The sequence below is a fragment of the Haliotis asinina genome, chromosome 7, assembly GCF_037392515.1.
Source record: "Haliotis asinina isolate JCU_RB_2024 chromosome 7, JCU_Hal_asi_v2, whole genome shotgun sequence".
Lineage (NCBI taxonomy): Eukaryota > Metazoa > Mollusca > Gastropoda > Lepetellida > Haliotidae > Haliotis > Haliotis asinina.
The window spans coordinates 8,284,152-8,304,709 of NC_090286.1; positions in this window are offsets into that span (position 1 = coordinate 8,284,152).

A 20,558-nucleotide genomic window follows, 5' to 3' on the forward strand; every position below is an offset into this window, starting at 1 on the left:
TTCTTTTAAATGCACAGGGTTGTGTAATGTACACTAGGGGTTGTGACAACACTGAAAGAGTCTTCACACAAAGTTGACTCGAAGATTTTTACACCCTGTCACAGGTGGGCTCGACCCCGAAACAGAAACCTCGCTGGATCACTAGCCTGGCGCCCACCATGCCCCCACCACCATTTATACAGTCACTGGTGAACAGTTAATTTGTAGAGGTATATCTTGAACAGGCTCCTGAACGAGGAGAGATCAGTGCAGGGGCTGTCACGATAATTGGTGACGTGGCAGAATTGGTTATGCTTATCACATTAGAAGGTGTCATGGTAAAATAGGTCACGATAGACATAAAAGCATTATGCAAATAATGATGATGTCATTTATCCCATGGAGAATATTTTTCGCCACCAGAAGGAACCACTAATCCAGAATGATCAAGACGCTCAGCATCAGAAGCCCCAGAAGCTCAGAAGTCTCAGAAGCTCAGAAGCCTCAACGTTCAAGGTTTATTATGACGGTTAAGAAATTTCGTTTTAATCAACCACCGCAACCGGACACACCCACGCAAAATGAGTGGTATATTTATGAATCCCCTACGGGAAGAATACAATATACATTACAGCTAGCTGAGTTAGCATCCGTGGTGTATGTGCATACTGCAAAGAGGGCCATTCATTGATTGAACACTAATGTCAATACACAGGAACACCTGCACAGCGTTAAATACACAATCCCCACGTAAGGCATACACATCCTGCCTCTATTTTGCCCCAAATAGAAAGCTGTGATAATTGTATTCTGCTTAAATTGGTCGTTAATACCACAACTGAAATGTCCTTCTCACATAAATTCACACTACATATTCACATTCAGTGCCTATAATGACAAAATAGAGAAGAAAACTAATTAAGCGTATGGCACTTACTTTGCTCGCCATTGTTGTTTTTCTTTTTGTGCATACTCGCTTAAATTGTCTTTAAGTGACGTGATAAGGGCACGTGACGTCATCAATTAACATACATTTACAAAACTTGTATCTGGCACGGTAATTAGTGTCCGTATTAATTAGTTTGAAAAATATTAAAAGGATCATTAATGACAGTTTTCACACCCTGTTGTATCTGGATCCGTTTACACTGATAAAAAATCATTTAAGGCACTAGTGCTACGTGTTAATTGTATTTGTAAAATGATACATTTTCCATAACAGTTTTCTAGTATAGTGAAGCCGTATGCTTATCATTTCTTTAACAAATGAGCCTGTGGAGGTCCGGGGTTGAACAGGCCTTCAGCAACCCATGCCATGCGTGCCATAAAAGGCGACTATGCTTGTCGTAAGAGGCGACTTACGGGATCGGGTGGTCAGGCTCGCTGACTTGATTGACACGTGTCAACGGTTCCCAATTGCGCAGATCGATGCTCATGCTGCTGATCACTGGATTGTCTGGTCCAGACTCGATTATTCACAGACCGCCGCCATATAGCTGGAATATTGCTAAGTGCGGCGTAAAACTAAACTCACTCACTCTCTCAGTCTTTAACAAATGTATGCCTGTATATATACTGAACAAAAATAGTTGTGGATATATGCAAATTTTTAAATTATGAATAATGACCTATTTTTTCATTGACACGCTGATAACATATCAATCCTAAAATACCAATATCCCTAACTAGTTATCAATTTTGAATGAGTTCTGTTTTACGCCACTATTTTGCAATATCACGGCGGAGCCCAGAAATGGGTATCATACATTCCACCCATGTGACGAATCGCCTTAACCACTTGGCTTCCTCATCCCCCCGTTTGAAGTGGCGTTCTATACGGTAGCGTTGTGTACGATGCTGCTGCTTGCGATGACTTTGTCTACGATGACGTTGTATACAAGGACGTTGTATATGATGCTGCTGTTTACCATGACATGTGCGTTGACATTACTTGCTATATCGTTGACTGCTATAACATTCTGCACGATGACGTCAGATGCCATAGCGTTGCGCATTATGCCCTTGTGTACAACAAGCCAAGATTTCTCTAAGGTGAATATGCGACTCCAGATGGAACCCATTGTGGCCACTCAATACCCATACTTACCAACAAAATTGCCTCGTCATTTTCACAATCAATATCGACCGAACCTCTTCACCATCAAATTTCGTTCCCCGCAATTACCAGTTTTATCTCGCTTAAAGACTCTCATAAATGGCTGAGGCGTTGGGCCGTCACGCCGAAGACGTCACACTCGTTTTCCCATATGGGTGCTATGACCAAACGATGTCAGAAAATATACTGAGGGAAAAAAGTAAGGGATCATATGAAAGGACAAATGTTACTTTATTGTTTTCCAAGGTTTCTTCACAAGCTGGGTATCGCATGACTTGTGAAGAAACCTGGAAACATTTAAGGAGACGTTTATGCTTTCATGTGATTCCTTATTTTTCCCCTCACTATATGTCTTCAACGCGGTTATATCCCCCGCATCGCATCTTTTACTTTGAATATCACATCGAGACCATGTGTATATGAAACATCGATTTGTTCTGGGTTTCTCACCTGTAATATCGAACACGGCTCTCTAATTACCATACCTGTGTTCACCTGGATACAGGTGAGCGTGTAGTCCTGACATCTTGTCTCTTATTAGCGCTCTTGTTAATAAAGCCGACGTGTTTTGTTCAGCTGCTGATTAGAGACCTGTAACAACTTAAGGTAATCAGTTCTCTGTGGTGTAACTCCAGAGTCTGGCATGGAAGGGAACAGGTGTTAATGAGCTTCATCACCTGTCTTTGAGGAGTCTAGACGCACTGGGTGGTGTTGGAGATCACAAATCTTGTGAATGCTTCAATGTTGTGGCAGTATCAGTCCTGTATTACTCCTAACCAGCACCCACCATCACATTCATCATTGGCAAAACATCACTTCGCTGAGTCGCTAATGTTATTGATAGCTTAGTGGCCAAAGTGCCGACTCGTCACGCCGAAGGCCTTGGTTCGATTCCCACATGGGTACAGTGTATGAAGCCCGGTTCTGGTGTCCCCCGCCGTCATATTTCTGGAATATGGCTAAAAGCGGCGTTAACGTCATACTCAAGTAGTAAAGTACAGATTCTAGTGCTTTGGGTTGAGTCCCATCCGAGATTCGAACCCACACTCTTAGAGTCAGGCCTAATCGCCAGCACAAAATGTCAGATAACTGTAAATTGGCCCGGGTGTATATGGCATTGTCTGTGTACTGATATTCCTCGCTATAAGACGATGGCTTCCCTACGCTTTTATGATGGCTTCCCCTAAATGTGTGTCAATCCACTCACCCATGTAGTCATGTCACTTACGTAAAAGTGTCATGTCTGTATGTGTAAAAACCCCTTCTGGACCTTATACCATCTAGTATTATTTGATAGCAGTAGGCAAAAACAATTCCTTTTTATCAGTTACAACGTTGTCGCCAACATCACATTATTCAAAGGACTCCATCTAGTCTTTTGATTTCATGATAGCACCTCTGGAAAATGTTTCCGCTAACTTTTGTTTGAAATCTGTGTTAATGGTGATTATGTTTTGTGTCAAATGGTGATGTCATAGATTGCTACTTTGGTAAAATGAACAATCGACATAAGAAGGTCATCAAAACTAATGGTTGGCTTAAAAATAATATTTTTATTCGTTGCAGAAGGTATATAAACTATTGACATGCCGGGTAATTATAGCAACTGCTGGAGACTGAAGAGTGGAAGCTGGAGACTGGAGTCATGAGAATGGCGACTGGAAGCTGGAGTCTGGAGACTGAAGTGTGAGGGCTAGAGACTGGAGGCTGGAGACTGGAAGCTGGCGTCTGGAGACTGAAGTGTGGGGACTGAAGGCTAGAAGCTGGAGTCTGGAGACTGAAGTGTGGGGGCTGGAGACTGAAGGCAAGACATTGAAGTGTGGGTGCTGGAGACTGGAAGCTGAGACAGGAGGATTCAGGAGAGTGGAAGCTTGAGTGTGGAGGCAGGAGACTAGAACTCGAGGCTGTATACTGAAGACAGGAGGCTGGAGACTGGTGGCTGAAGGCTTTGTGTCTTTGCTTTGTTTCTAACACTCTGGCTTTCAAAGTGTGCAATTATATCATTATTAAAGTCCGTACATTTTCAGTTAGCATCATGCCGTTGTATGCCGTCTGTGTGTGTGTTTGCTGACTTGAAATATCTCTATCAGATGTTACAGGTGGACAGCTAGATATGTTACGGATACACATGCTCAGCCCGTTTCTCTGTGACGTTATTACGACCAGTTTGTTCCGGTGTCCAGCCAGTTCGGACGGCACTGGTTCTCTGTCAAGTTAATACAGTCCGTTGGCACAGCACTGGTTCTCTGTCAAGTTATTACAGCCAGTTCGCACAGCACTGGTTATCTGTCGAGGTATTACAGCCAGTTCGCACTGGTTCTCTGTCATGTTATTATAGCCAGTTCGCACCGCTCTGGTTCTCTGTCAAGTTATTACAGCCAGTTCGCACAGCACCGGTTCTCTGTCGAGGTATTACAGCCAGTTCGCACAGCACCGGTTCTCTGTCGAAGCATTACAGCCAGTTCGTCCTGGGTCTCTGTCAGAACATTTGCTCCATCATTTCATGCTCAAGGTCGACGAATTTCGAATCTGCTTTTCAGACTGTTCATCAGCTGAGTACGAAATAACGGAGCGCCTTCAAACTAAAATCAAATTACTTGTGAGACTTTTGCGTGTGTGAAATATACGGTCTAAGGCTTATTTAAATTATGTGTTTTAGATCAAGGTTTCAATGGTGCTACTACAAAGTTGCCGCCTTGCACTCTTTCCGCTACATATACAGTTATTACCAGTTGACGAGGAAATTGAAATTCTGTGTACAAAAAGATACAGTCACATTCATAACCGAAAAGACAGCTAGACAAATTCCTGTCAATTCCATACCGTCTCCGAAAAGAAACATGGTGGGTGAATTCCAGGCACGTTCGATTAGATGCCACGGTGTCACGGTTGTGCTTGAAGCAGGCAATGCAGGCAAGTGTTCCGTCAAATTCGTGGCATATTCCATTTGGTCGGCTCATGGCCTTCTGTCTAATCATCTAATGTTTCCGGTGAGCAGATAAATTATCTGACTCACGCGTTCAGCTTACGCAGCAGAAACACCGTTACATAGCGGACACAGTGACATAATGCGACATGGTTTGTTTGGGGTAATTATCACAGCCTATAACATGTCCTTGGAATCATTTCTGAAAATTAGTGTGAATGAATGAGAATTTACGCCGTTTTTATCAATAATCCTGTAACATCACAGCGAGGAAACGGAAAATAGCTTCTCACATACTGGAGCTGGGAATATAATTGTGTCTCTCTTCACACCACCTTCATGTATATATTTCCATGTCTGTATTCTCACGGCTTTTGGGTCCATATTCTCTCCACCGTTGTGTCTACATTCTCTCCCCTGTTGTACATAAATTCTAACGGACGTGTATGTATTCTCATCTGTTTGTTCAGGGCAATGACCAATTCGGGACGATTTGCATCACAACCAACTGGATTCTCAACAGACATTATCCAAACCACGTCTACTGCATCAAACACTGCAATTTCATTGTCAGCGTACACAAGTGCACAATAACACATTAACACAGTAACACAATCCTATCACCAAAAAACCGCAGACGAAAACAGACCACGGACGTGTTTTCAATAAAATATGCACTTTCCCAAATAACTCGCTCGGAGTTTAGACAGATACTCCATGGGAATGCAGGATGCTGCATCATATGGCGGATGGAGGATGGAACGAGACGATGCATCAGAGTGGGCCCGGTTTCAAAGTTCGTCCTGTTTGACCTATTGCACTTGTATATTGCAAATCAGTACATGATTGATATGTTGTTTAACGCCGCGTTCCGTAAAATATCTTCTGTGAAAAATAGAATCTGGACCACACAAGGAGGAGGAGGAGGACGAGGAGTAGTAGTCCTAGCAGCAGCAATAGTAGTTTTAGTTGTAGCCGTCGTTGAACTGAATTCTTAAAACGTATTTGTTGGAATAACTTCATAAACAACGTGCGTTGTTGCTGAAAACAAATTCTTGCCCTGACCGTTACGAGTCTGCAACAATGTAAAGCGATGAATGACACTAGTGGATGAAGAATCCAATGTCCTGAGTATTAAGTGCAAAGCTTATGTCTGTGGGCAGTGTCGTAGTATCGGCGGTTATATATTTGGTTTATCAAATTCGACACTCAGTCCCTACTGTAAGCGAACATCGGTAGGGTACGTAGATCCGGGATCTTTGTCACGAGTCCTATTGTCAGCCAGGGCCCCGTTTCACAAAGCTCTCGTGGCCTAAGATCTCGTAAGTTTTCTCGTGGCCATTGTGCCTCCTATACTGTAACACAGGAGCTACGGATGCTACGAGAAAAGGTACGCGATCTTAGGCTAACGAGAGCTTTGTGAAACGGGGCCCTGGTGATTCTTGGTTTAAACTGGTCGCAAACAGCTTTTGCTGGTCTAAAGAGGTGAGTGACTAGGTATGGTTTTAAACCGCTTTCAGCAATATTCCGGCAACATCACGGCGGGGACACCAGAAATGGGAGTCCACATAGTACCCATGTGAGGAATCGAACCCGGTGTTCGACGTAACGTGTGAACGCTGCAACCACTAGGCCATCCCACCACCCCCTAATGAGGCGACTGAAGTAGTGGGATGGTGACCTGGTTAATTGCGTGTTGTCCCGGACGCGTTGATCGTTGTTAGCAGTATCAATCACTGGATTGTTAGTCCATGATCGATTATGTACAGGCTACCTTGACATATCTTTGAGAGAAAAGAACACATGAACAATATTAGGGAGCCTACATCAGAATTATGAGAAAAAACTCTTGCTCTCACTCTTTATTCTCTGTCTCTCTGCCTCTGTCTCTCTGTCTCTCTCTGTCTCTCTCGCTCTTCCGTTGTCGCTTTGCTCGCTCTTTGTGCCTGAGTGCTCCCTGTTATCCCACTGTTATTCTATCTGTTTGCTCCTGCTGTCTTCCGCTCAGTATTTCTCAGTCTTACCTTCTCTGTTCATCTCTCCCTGTCATTGCCTCTGCCTGTCTCTCTGAACAGTCTATCTCTGGTCCATTCTGGTGTCCCCGTCATATTGCTGGAATATTGTTAAAAGCGGCGTAAAACAAAACTCGCTCACTGTCTGTCTGTCTCTGCATGCCTGTCCCTCACTTTATGTCGCTCTGTTCCTCTCTCTATCTCCTCGTGTCATTGGCTCTGCCTAACTGTCTATATCTCTACCAGTCATTGTCTCGGTCTATTTCTCTGTCTATACCCATCTCTCCCTCTCTACCTTTGTCTCTTTCTGTCTCTCTCACGCTTTTCAAGGAGACCTTGCACACGATGAATCATCCATGTAGATCTTCGGTGCCATACTACATGTCATCGTTATACACAGAAGCACTCAGTATGATAACCCTGATACTGTGACACTAACATCACTATTAAATCTAAATCGCACATGGAAGGTTATTTTTCAACAATGTCCGTGTCAGTGGGAAGTAATGGAGACATTACATCATCAATAAAACCCAAATGTGTTTTATTCGGTTTGAAGAATCAATCATAAGGAGAAATGTGATGTTATTTCCACTCTTTACGTGCTGAATGGCGTGAAGTCATAAATATTTCTGTTATTGATTTTATGCACAATTGCCTCCAAGTGCGTCTGTTTTACATTGGCATTTGATAGTGATCATCGTGTGTGGTTTGGAGTGGAGAAACACAGCACAGACAATCATCCAGTGGGTGGGGATAAAAACTGGAATTAAAAGTAACTAGTAATTGGATAGTGTTCCCGGATGGTGGATGGACGTGTTTCTTGGCGGGGCAGGGATGGGTTTGGTGGCAGGGCAGTCGCGAGGTGGGATAGGATGGGATGGTTGATGGTCGGCTTTCGTGGCGGGGTAGGGGTGGGTTTGGTGGCAGGGCAGGGCTGGGCAGAGGAGAGCAGGGCAGGGCAGGGTGGGGATTTGTTTGCTGGTCTTCTCAGGGATTCTGTGTGACCGGATGGTGGATGGGCAGTTTCAGGGCAGGGTGGGGGTTATAGATGAAATGGTAATTGGCGGGGCTGGGTGGTGAATAACCAAATTGTGTTGGCATGGATGGGTTTTGATGCTGGACAGTCGAGGGTGGGAACGGATTGGGATGGTGGATGGTTGAGTTTCGTTGCAGGGCATTGATCGGTTTCATGTGGTGGCAGGGCAGTCCGGGAGTGGAATGGGGTGGGGGTTGGGATGGGTAGAATGAGATGGAATGTTGGATAAGCAGTTTCTGGTGGCTGGGCAAAGCAGGGCATCGGATTGTGTATGAACGATTACAGGAGTCAGCTCAAGGGATGACTTTAATTCTGTTTATCTTATTTATGTTTTCATTCTATTACGTCGTAACAATACATCTATGGTGTCATTTCAAGCATGAAACTAAATTGGAATTATGAGAAGAAATATCAAAATAGAATCCACTGAAGTCAAACTCGGGTGATATTCGCGTTTCCCATAACAAATGTATAACTGAACCACCTATCGATATCGCATTCACCCAGAAATAATGAAAGTTCAGTAATAGACCGAAGTAATCTTGTCCACACTATGTGACTTTATCACACTCAGACATCGACGCATCTCAGGTCGCCAAATCAACACGGTCAAATGATGCATGTGGGCTCACAGTTTCCCAAATACTCCCAAATTGAGTAATATGGACGCCATAACCAATCGTCACGCGTCCCCAGCGGCGTTTAGTCCGTCCTCAAATTAACCTGCACGGGAGCAGCAATGCAGTAACTCAGTTGTCATCGTTTGCCAACACATCAATTCTTCACACGAGACGATTAGTATTAGACATTCCTGGCCACGAACCAGTCAGGTATATGACTGATGCTACTAGATCTCGCTGCTGGTCGGAAGTGCGATTTAACGTTTTAGTTCACAGTCGAATATTTGCAGGGGAGATTTTGACGTAAAAAGGCCGTTGAGTGTAAATTGTAAGATGAATGCTGCTGGGACAGGCATACATTGGTCATCAGGGATGATTTACTGACATTCTTCATTATTGCTATAGCTGCATGTTGTAGAGTCCGAGCCGGAGAAACTAGTGATTGATAGTGTAAGCATCGATCTATAACACTCCTAGTGAGAAATTATTGTCAAGCGTTCAATATGTTTTTGCATCTCTTGGCAATCCTCTGAATATTGCCATCAAAACAGGCACAGGTTTTTTGAAAGATATATTTGTTTCAAATATATCGTGTCAATTTCTAAATTGAAAAATGCTATTTTACTCCAGAAATCTGTACGGAAAAGAATAAAGTGTAATATGTTTCTCATTTTACATTTGCATTACAACTAAACTGTTTTTTTCCAAATAGACAGACTTTTCCGTAAAGGAGTAAAGTACCAGAAGACAAGTCAAGCACCAATGAGGCCTAGTATTCAAAACAGGATTCGACTGCACCCGTGAAGATCAGCTTTAGACCTGGTCTGTAGCAGCCTATCGTTGTCATTAGACGACCAACGGTATCGGGTGTTCACTGACCTGACACAAGTCATCGTATCCCAGATAGATGCTCATGCTGTTGATCACTGAATTGTTCAGACGATACTCCAAACCGTTTCCATAACTCACCCATATAGCTGGAATATTGCTGAGTGCTGATGTGATAAGAGACAGCAGAGGCATGTCCATGCACCAGTTTATATCTACATGGAAAAGCGTTGCTCAGGTGTAATACTCAGGCACAGGTGTGTGTCCTTGACAGACTTCCAGAGTCCTCACCAAACTTCCAGAGTCTTTGACAGGCTTCCAGAATCCTCTACTGGCTCCTAGAGTCCTCAACAGACTTCCAGAGTCCTCGACAGACTTCCAGAGTCCTCTAGAGGCTTCCAGAGTCCCCTACAGATTCCCACTTCACTTGACGCCCACTCTTTATGTCGTAATTTGTACACCCCTGCCTCTACAGAATGCTAACAGATATAAGGTAAACCTATTACAATACTATACAACATCTAACACACTGGTTAGAGTTTGGTCGGCAGACAAACTGTATAGCAGAAGTAGCTGACAGTGTGGGGTTGCTGACAGACTGTTTAGGACTACATGTAGATTCTAATATGGCGATGCTACTAGATCTCGCTGCTGGACGGATGTGCGACTTAACGTGTTAGTTCATAGTGGATTATTTATAGAGGGATTTTGACGTAAAACGGTTCTTGGGTGGTGTAAATTGTAAGATTAATGCTGCTGAGACAAAAAGCCCTTCCAAAATTCCACCCACTTGATGTTACACCCTTTGAGCCGATTTGGGTTGTTATCTTGTTTAATGCGCCACTCACCAATATTCCAGCCATATGGATGAGGTATGGAACTGGTTTGGAGTATGGTCTGATCAATTCAGTGGTCAACAGCATGAGCATCTATCTACGCAGCTGGGATACGATGACATGTGTCAGGTCAGCGAACATCCATTACCGTCGGTCGTCTAATGACATCGATAGGCTGCTACAGACCAGTTCTAAAGCTAATCTTCACGGGTCCAGTCGAAACCTGTTGTGAAGACTTGGCATCACTGGTGCTTGACTTGTCTTCTGGTACAGCGGTTACTTCTTTGCAGAAATGTCTGTCTATTTGGAAAACCAGTTTACACTTTATTCTTTTCCGTACAGATTTCTGGAATAAAATGGCATTTTTCAATTTAGAAATTGACACGATATATTTGCAACAAATATATCTTTCAAAAAACTTGTGCCTGTTTTGATGGCAATATTCATATGATGCACAAGAGATGCAAAAACAAATTGAAAGCTTGACAATAATTTCTCACTAGGAGTGCTATGGATCGATGCTTACACTATCGATCACTAGTTTCTCCGGCTCGGACTCTACAACATCCAGCTATAGCAATAATGAAGAATGTCAGTAAATCATCCCTGATGACCAATGTATGCCTGTCCCAGCAGCATTCATCTTACAATTTACACTCAACGGCCTTTTTACGTCAAAATCTCCCCTGCAAATATTCGACTGTGAACTAAAACGTTAAATCGCACTTCCGACCAGCAGCGAGATCTAGTAGCATCAGCCATATACCTGACTGGTTCGTAGCCAGGAATGTCTAATACTAATCGTCTCGTGTGAAGAATTGATGTGTTGGCAAACGATGACAATTGAGTTACTGCATTGCTGCTCCCGTGCAGGTTAATTTGAGGACGGACTAAACGCCGCTGGGGACGCGTGACGATTGGTTATGGCGTCCATATTACTCAATTTGGGAGTATTTGGGAAACTGTGAGCCCACATGCATCATTTGACCGTGTTGGTTTGGCGACCTGAGATGCGAGGCGGTTAGAGCGCCCATATCTGAGTCAACAATCTGAGTGTGATAAAGTCACATTGTGTGGACCTGATTACTGAAGTTTCAATATTTCCGGGAGAAAGCGACATCGATATCTGATTCCGTTATACATTTGTTATGGGAAATGCGAACATCAGCGGAGTTTGACTTCAGTGTCTTCTAATTTGATATTTATTTTCGAAATTCCAATTCATTTTCATGCTTGATATCATATATGTATTGTTACAACGAAATAGAATGGAACATAAATAGGATAAATAGAATTATAGCTGCCCCCCTCTTCAGTCCACTCTTGCCCTGGTATCCAAAACCGTACATGCATATTCCCCTGCCCTGCCCTGCCCTGCCCTGCCCTGCCCTGCCCTGCCCTGCCCTGCCCTGCCCTGCCCTGCCCTGCCCTGCCCTGCCCTGCCCTGCCACCAAAAAAGGTTCATCCACCATCCATCCCACAGCGCGACTGCCCTGCCCTGCCACCAAACTCCTCCCTGGCCTGTCAAGAAACACGTCCATCCACCATCCGGGAACACTATCCAATTACTAGTTATTTTCAATTCCAACTTTATACCTGGACCTACTGGATGGTTGTCTGTGCTGTTTTTCTCCACTCCAAACCACACACGATGATCACGATCAGATGTCAATGTTAAACAGACGCACTTGGAGGCAATTGTGCATAAAATCAATAACAGATAGCGAAATATTTATGACTTCACGCCATTCAGCACGTAAAGAGTGGAAATAACATCACATTTCTCCTTATGATTGATTCTTCAAACCGAATAAAACACATTTGGGTTTTATTGATGATGTAATGTCTCCATTACTTCCCACTGACACGGACATTGTTGAAAAATAACCTTCCATGTGCGATTTAGATTTAATAGTGATGTTAGTGTCACAGTATCAGGGTTATCATACTGAGTGCTTCTGTGTATAACGATGACATGTAGTATGGCACTGAAGATCTACATGGATGATTCATCGTGTGCAGGGTCTCCTTGAAAAGACTTAGAGATAAAGACAGGGAGGGAGAGACAGATCAGAGAGAGATAAAGACAGAGACGATGACAGGGAGAGACAGACAGCCACAGAGAAAGGGGCAGACTGGCAAACACAAAGATACAGACAGCGACACGTGCGCCGGTTGGTTACCTGGTGTCGATGACATGTCATCGTATCCCAACTGTGTATATCGATGCTTATGCTGTCGATCATTGGATTGTTTAAAGGCAACGGCCATACAGCTTGAATATTGCTGAGTGCGGCGTTAAAACAAGAAACCAGCCAATCACAAAGTTAGAATGTCCAAGCACAGATGCATTGGGGGAACACAGGACGGACTTTGAAACATGACCGACGGTGATGCATCGCCTTCTTTCGCCGTGCATCCTCCATCCCTTCCAGTGATGCAACCTAACGTCTTCACCAGGAGCATCTGTTTAAACTCCGGGCGAGTTAGTTGGGAAAGAGCATATTTCATTGGGAACACGTCCGTGATCTGTTTTCGTCTGCGGTTTTAGTAATAGGATTATTGCGTTACTGTGTTATTGTGTTATTGTGCACGTGTATACGCTGACGATGAAATTGTAGTGTTTGATGCTGTAGAAGTGGTTTGGATAATATCTGTTGAGAATCCAGTTGGTTGTGATGCAAATCGTCCCCGAACCGGTTGGGTCATCGCCCTGAACAAAGACCTCAGTGATGGGAATACACATGCGTCTAATACATTTTATGGAGAGAATGTAGGTACACAGACACAGCAGTTGTGGGAATAAAGACTCAGTATTGAAAACACAGGCGCATTTACAGGAACAGGGATACAACGGCGGTGTGAAGAGTGATAAATATTTGTTAATATATACTGAACAGCAGTGAGAATATAGACACAACAGAAGTGAGAATATAACTACGGCAGAGGTAAGAATATAGGCACATCTACTTGTATATGGACACAATAGTTGCGAGAATAATGAAACAGTATTTGCGAAAATCAAGACACAATAGTCATGGAAATATAGACGCAACAAAGGTGACAATATAGACACAACGGTGGTGAGAATATAGACACAACAGTGGTGAGAATACAGACACAACAATGATTTGAATATAGTCATAGGAGTGTCGAGAATATAGACACAATTATAAGAATAATGACACAGAAGTTGCGAGAATAAGGACATTCCGGTCACCAGAATATAGACATCAGCGGTTAAAACACAGACACATTTGTTAGAATATTAATAAATGAACATGACATGAAAATATAGACTAAACAGAGGTGAAGAAAAAGATATAGCGGTGAGAATTTAAGACAACAGCAGTGGGAACATTGACCCATTTATGACACTAAAGACATTTCACTCACTCATTCAAATCAACCTTCAAATGTTCACAAAGGTCATACAAGTTCGTTATTCAACTGCATCTCTACTTTACGAAGGTCGTCCCTTTTGACTGGATATGACCACATCTTAATTATATACATGTACTTATTGAGCTGAAAATAATCGCAGAAGAGTCCCCAACAAAGATGTAAGTTTTAACAGTAACTCTGCCACATAACGACCTTGTCTGAAATCCGCCTGTTCAATAGATGGCTGCTGCAAAACATCGATACAGAATGGCATAAAATAAGGAACGAGTTCATTCCTTATGCAGGATCTCTTCATACAGTTTTTGTGTCTATACTGTTAGAGACTTTGATACCTCGGGGGGAGTGTTTTTCACGAAAACTTTTAAATCATGATAAAAACCTGTTGACAGATGCCTATGGATTCCAGATGAATCTGGTGAAAAAAGAAATATTCAAGTAACTTAGGTGGGACAAGGGTATATCCTATCGAAAAACATTCATAATAGAAGCTGGAAGTAAGATATCTCACTCAGCCATCTTGCTACAATTTGACCGGCGCAAAGCAAACCTTACCTGCAATAAGGGTCCTCCTCCCAAACCCTCTTGTTACAAACACTACCATCGTCTTTACACAGACTCATGTGGACTGTACACGTATTTTAACTGACGTAATACTGGTAATATTTGAATTTATATAACTCAGATAATATATACTCACGTAACACAGGTAATATTTGAACTGACGTAATACTGGTAATATTTGAATTTATGTAACTCAAATAATATATACTCACGTAACACAGGTAATATTTGAACTCACGTAACACAGGTTATGCATAAACTCACGTGCACGTAACACAGATAATATTTAAACTCACGTAACACAGGTAATATGCCTAATTCAACCATATATGTAACACGGTTAATATGACAACGCATAACTGACATTCGTGAAGGTGATACAGTGTTCCCAGAAATTATTGAGAAAATCTTTGTTTTTTTTCTAATGATGCTAAGATTGGAAAAAAGGCTTTCACTATGCACTAAGCATACTAAATAAGGGAGACAACTCTTGAAGGCTTAGAAGGCAGCTCATTACGTCAAGAGTTATCTCCCTTGTCTGAGCAGACGGCTTCCTGTGTTGACATGGCAGAATTTACAGCAAGAGAGAAAAGAAAGCTCATTCTAGATGATTTTGAAAGGGGTGGGGCTGATGCTAAAGTGTTAGCTTGTAGACATGGTATTCCTCTGTCTACAGTATACAGAACTTTGAAGAATATTCAAACAGGAACCGGGATAGAGCACAAAGCAGGGGCAGGTCGGCCTAGGAAATTCAGTGTTGTGGATCGCCGAAGACTTGGGCAGATTGTGAGTAGGGGCAAATTGAAAAGTGTTGAGAACATCAGAAATGAAATGTTTAGCAGAGGAAGTCCTCAGGTATGCAATGAAACAGTTAGGCAGGAATTACAGAGACTTAATTGGGTGAAAAAACGTGGAATTCCCTCGCCGTTGATGAAAGATGCACAAAAGGAAAAACGTTTAAACTGGTGTCGGGCTCATGAAAATCAAAATTGGGATAATGTTTTCTTTTCGGATGAAAGTTCTGTTTGGCTTTTCCCTAATTGTGTGAAAATTTTGACCAAAGATACTGTCAAACCTATCTACCAGCGACCAAAACATAGCCCGAAGTTTCATATGTGGGGTGGCATATCGGCTCGCGGAGTGACGCCATTGTCTGTTTTCACGGGAAACTTGACAAAAGAAAGATACCTTGACATTCTAAATGGTCACCTTCTTCCGACAGCACAAACATTGTATGAAGATGATTGGATTTTCCAGCATGATACACAAAACAGTGGTTGTCGGGCGAAAATGTTCAAGTTTTAGACTGGCCCAGTTACAGCCCAGACCTAAACCCAATTGACAATGTGTGGGGAGTCATGAAGGACAGAATAAACCAAAAGGGACTGAGAAATATTGAAGATATGAAGGCCGAGGTGGTCCAATATTGGGATACCCTGTCACACGATTACCTACAAACTTTGATGAGTAGTGTGCCTAGGCGTATTCAGGCATGCATTGCTGAGCGAGGAGGTCTAACAAAGTACTAAAAAAAGACTGAGACTGTAAAAGGATGATGTTTTAACATGTTTATGTAAGTAAAACGCCAGAAGTTAATAAACGTAATGAGTTACATGACGCAACATGATTCTCAATAATTTCTGGGAATACTATAAATAAGTAAGAATACCGGTTCAGGTTTATCGCATTCAGCAATATTTTTTGTAGATTCACACACCCTTATCCAGTTGGTGTGACCTCAACCAACTGATGAGAGAAATTTATGCATGTAATGCTGCGATAAGCATCAATTTCATGGTAACAACAACAGGTCACACATTACAAGAAGTACACAGATAACTGGATGAAGCCAGAAGCACAGTCAGAATGACAAATAGCACACAGAGGCGTTGGCGTCGGATTAAAGTCAGCGTAAGGATTAAAGGGATGAAACAGACTGATTGGTTACTAATTGAACATTTCTATTGCTTGATTAGATCTTCAGACTTGATGTGGACCATTGATCGCAGTTGACCACGACAGATTTCAATACCCTCTGAGATTTGGTTCAGAGGAGTTGGACTTCGTCATACTGAATTGGACGGCCAGGGAACCTTTGCTGGTGGTCTGAGAGGGTTGATGTGCTGTCTGCTTTGCTGTTTTAGTCTTATGTCCAGACACGGATACCTACTGGACTAGTCACCAGAGTCACAATTAATCTTCTGGGGTGGCTGATAGGGTTGTAGGGGAGGAGTTGCTTGTAGGCCAATCCAAAATGGCCAGACCGGAATCCGCCCAAATCTGACATATCCTACTTTGACAAGGCTTCTCATCAATTCAGTGCATTAGTTAAATACCAGCATGAAAGTTACAAGCCCACAAAATAATTCACTTGCCCGAAATTTGAATGTCGACACGGATTTCATCATTAAGCTGTTGATATGATGAACATATTTTCAGGCCAAGAGATATATATACATACAAATTTATATATATATTTACAAATGACCTCCGTGGAAATTCACTAGCCAGTCGGGCCAGAGGCTATTGATATCTACTGAATTTTCACCAGTCAAGGGCTAGATTGCCTGTGGCCATTTCGGACGCTCCACACTAGGGGTTGTGGCGACTCTGAAAGAGCCATCAACTAGTGTTAGCTCCAAGGTTTTTGCACCTTGGATCCAGGCACGTTTTTCTTACCAGACAGTTCGCCCACCTAGGACAGGTATGTCTTTAAGGTATTCCAGTGTTACAGGTGTGGTTTATCCGTTAGGTGAGTCCCACGGGTATGTCTAGCTCACAACGATTCAGACCAAGTTAACCTCGCATCTCAAACCTCATCCCACGAACTTGCCAAAGTAACCAATCTCATCATTTTTCGCCAATTCCATTAACGAGCCAGACTACATTCAGGTAAGCTCCTTACAACGGTATTCTGGTTCAAAATACACTTAAATCCAATCATGGACTGGTAAATAGTAAATTAAACCCTCGTCAAATGTACTCTGGCCTTCAGGTTGTGTATGAGCTCAGATTTAGTCGCACCGAGCTACACAAGACTGGAGTTACATTCAGCACACCTCGGCACATCCCGTCAGGTCTCGGACCTGAAGGTAATTATCCCGACCTCTATATAAGTAATCCTCTTCGGACAAAAATTTGAGTAAATCCTCTTAATGTTTCTGCGGCATCCGTGACCTCGTTCCCGGCAGCAAGACGAAGGAGCGACGTGGTGGGAACGGCACATTGATTTGGCAGTTGCTACAAGAGTACGTTCAGAGAAGCTATTATTTTCTTCTTTGGGAAGACGCCAGCGAATATATGAAGTCGCAACTTTTTAAAACAACGAAAACCGTCGGGGGCTCTGAATAGCAATCATGTGTTGTGGTGGATCTGATGATGTGTTCGAATCCATGTTTTGCTCTGATTATGATTCTTTGTTAGATCCAAACCCGTACTCGTGGCTACATATGCGTCTTGCATCAAATCGGACAGTTACAAATGATAATGAAAAAGCATTTTTCCCGGCGTTGAACAAAATTCCTGTGTAGAGTATTCGCCCCTTAACTGCCAGGATCCATTTAACATTCATTCACTCACTAACTGACTCGCTCACTGAAGTCGTGTCATCACTGTCATCAACAACAACGTCATCGTTGTCATCAAAACAACATTGTCGTTTTTAACATGAACAGCAGCCATAACATTGCCATCAGTACCAAAAGTAGGATATTAGCTGACATAAATAACTCCAAGTCATTATAATAATAACGAAACTTTATACAGCAGTAAATCTTAACACTTACTGGGTTCTCAAGTGTTATGTGGACGTTCCTAAAGGTATCGAATAATCAGTATTTCGAGACAAACGATGTATTGTGCGGATTTCGAGTTTTGCCATTGTTTGTGATGAACGTGACGTAGCTGATTGTCTAGAAGCACCTAGTTTATACTACCTAATAATGTCTTAGCATTAGGAAACCGAAATAGACATGAACAAGCATGGTCGATACACCAATCTTGGCACTGGCCCGATACAAAAACGATGCAATATATGATAAAATGATAGACCGGTTATTATCCATGGCAGCTTGGAGAAAATCGCTTTACGTGACGCTACAAACATAGACGATGTCTTCCATGGCACATACGCTGGGCGTCATCAAACATCACGACATCACACGGACAGTCTCTATCTGGTTGTCCAACTCTCCCATGAAGAGAGGCATGTAATTGTGATAATATCGTTCATTGTGACATTTGACAAACTAAAGCTGGTTTGGACATGACTGATTACATAGGTTCTGTGAAGGCGGATAGACTTGTCGCATGTCTGCTAGTGTGACACAATGAAACATGCTATCTATAGACAAGAACACGGCAAGGCGTGTCGATTAGATTGGGGCCGACGCTCTTTCATTCTGTATTGGTTCGGGAAGGAAGTTTCTGAACATTTCAACAGTCTGGGAGCAAGATTTTGTGCCGTTACATTTATTTGGAACCGTGGCTTGTTATCTAGCAAACTGGGCTGGGGCTGATTCTTGTTACCATAACACTGCTTTGAGACAGAATTGGTATCATTACTCTTGTTAGTTACCATTAAAGATTTTGGGAACATTGGCACTTATTACCATTACACTGGTTTGACAAAGAGGCTTGCCACACCATTAAGCCTTTTTCGGACCAATGCTTTATAACATCACATTGGTTTTGGACCAGGATTTGGTTCAGTCTGTGTTGAATATACAGGAATATAAAGTTTTGACCAACCTTTGTCCACTCGAGAACAAAAAAAAAACATTTTATGCAGCCATTTTTGTGTCACGCCCACAAATGTCAAACGTCCATGTTTACTGTGAAAACGTAACGATGGAGTTTACTGTGAAGAAAATATCAACTGAAAAAAGTGAAATTAAGACTGCGATTCATCATAATTCTACCTTGTCAACTGATAATATAAAATCGCACTATATTTGATTTTTCTTTTTGTTTAAACTGAAACAGACTATAGTCATAGAGGAGCGCGTCCGGTGAGAGAAAAAAACAAGCAGGTCTCTAATTTTTATCACTCCAGTGAAACCCCAAAACACAGCTATGGAGGCCAGAAACCAGAACGCACCCCGGGTGAACTGGGACTCGAACCCACAATTTTAGGTTTCTGGTGAACCACTCTGCACAACGAACTGCAACGTCATTAACGACATGCATCAGCAACAATGACGTCAAAATGTGAAAACACCGAAACAGAACCGAAATTCCACCCCAGGAGCATACGTTTCGGCGTTCCCAAGTCCCTCTCTTCAACGTATAAGGGCTCCGTTATCAGCTGGGCCACCCCACCCCCCTTAGTGGCCGAAACATGACCTCTGCCTGAAGCAGTATCAGATTGTTGTTGTCATATCGTTTGAGCGAATAAAACAAATACCCCATGCCAGAAGACCTGAACAATTCCTGTTTCTCTTCATGTTGTCTGGACCAATACAATTAGAGCTTCCCCTACCGTGAAACAAGCATCGTGTCACGTGATCAAGCTAGTAAAACAACCTGTGTTTTTTCAGACAACTTGCAGCATTCCCCTGCAGCCTGGATGCTGGATGAGGTGTGGACAATGTGACCTGAGAGGCAGGACAAGGCTCGGTAACTCTCAGCGCCAATGATGTCAATTGGAATTTGTACGTAATGTACGAGCTGGTTGCAGGATCTCAATTACGTAATGACGAATTCTCCATGCATTCTGGCGTTTGAGATTTTGCAATGAGTTACCACTCTTAACCCTTACTGCTATTTGTTTTATAAACGCTTGGCATGGATATACATGGCCACACGCCTCTGGAGGGTTAAGGTGTTAATATTATAAACTGTCAGTTCGGTTTCATGTTTTACGCCACACTCAGCAATATGCCAGCTATATGGCGGCGGTCTGCAAGTAATCGAGTCTGGACCAGGCAATCCAGTGATCAACAGCATGAGCATCAATCCACGCAACTGGGATTCGATGACACGTGCCAACCAAGTCAGCAAGCCCGACCACACTATTCCGTTAGTCGCCTCGTGCGACAAGTATGGGCTAGTGAAGATCAATTCTATCCCAGATCTTCACATGTATGAACTGTGGAGGAAAAGGAAGTATAACATCTAGTCTCAAGTGAAAATATTTTGCAACAACAAAAGCTATTGCATTTATCTTGGTAAAATTTAGTCACCTCAGCTGGCGATTCTCTCCATTTTCAGAACTTTGGGGATCTCGAGTTCAGGAA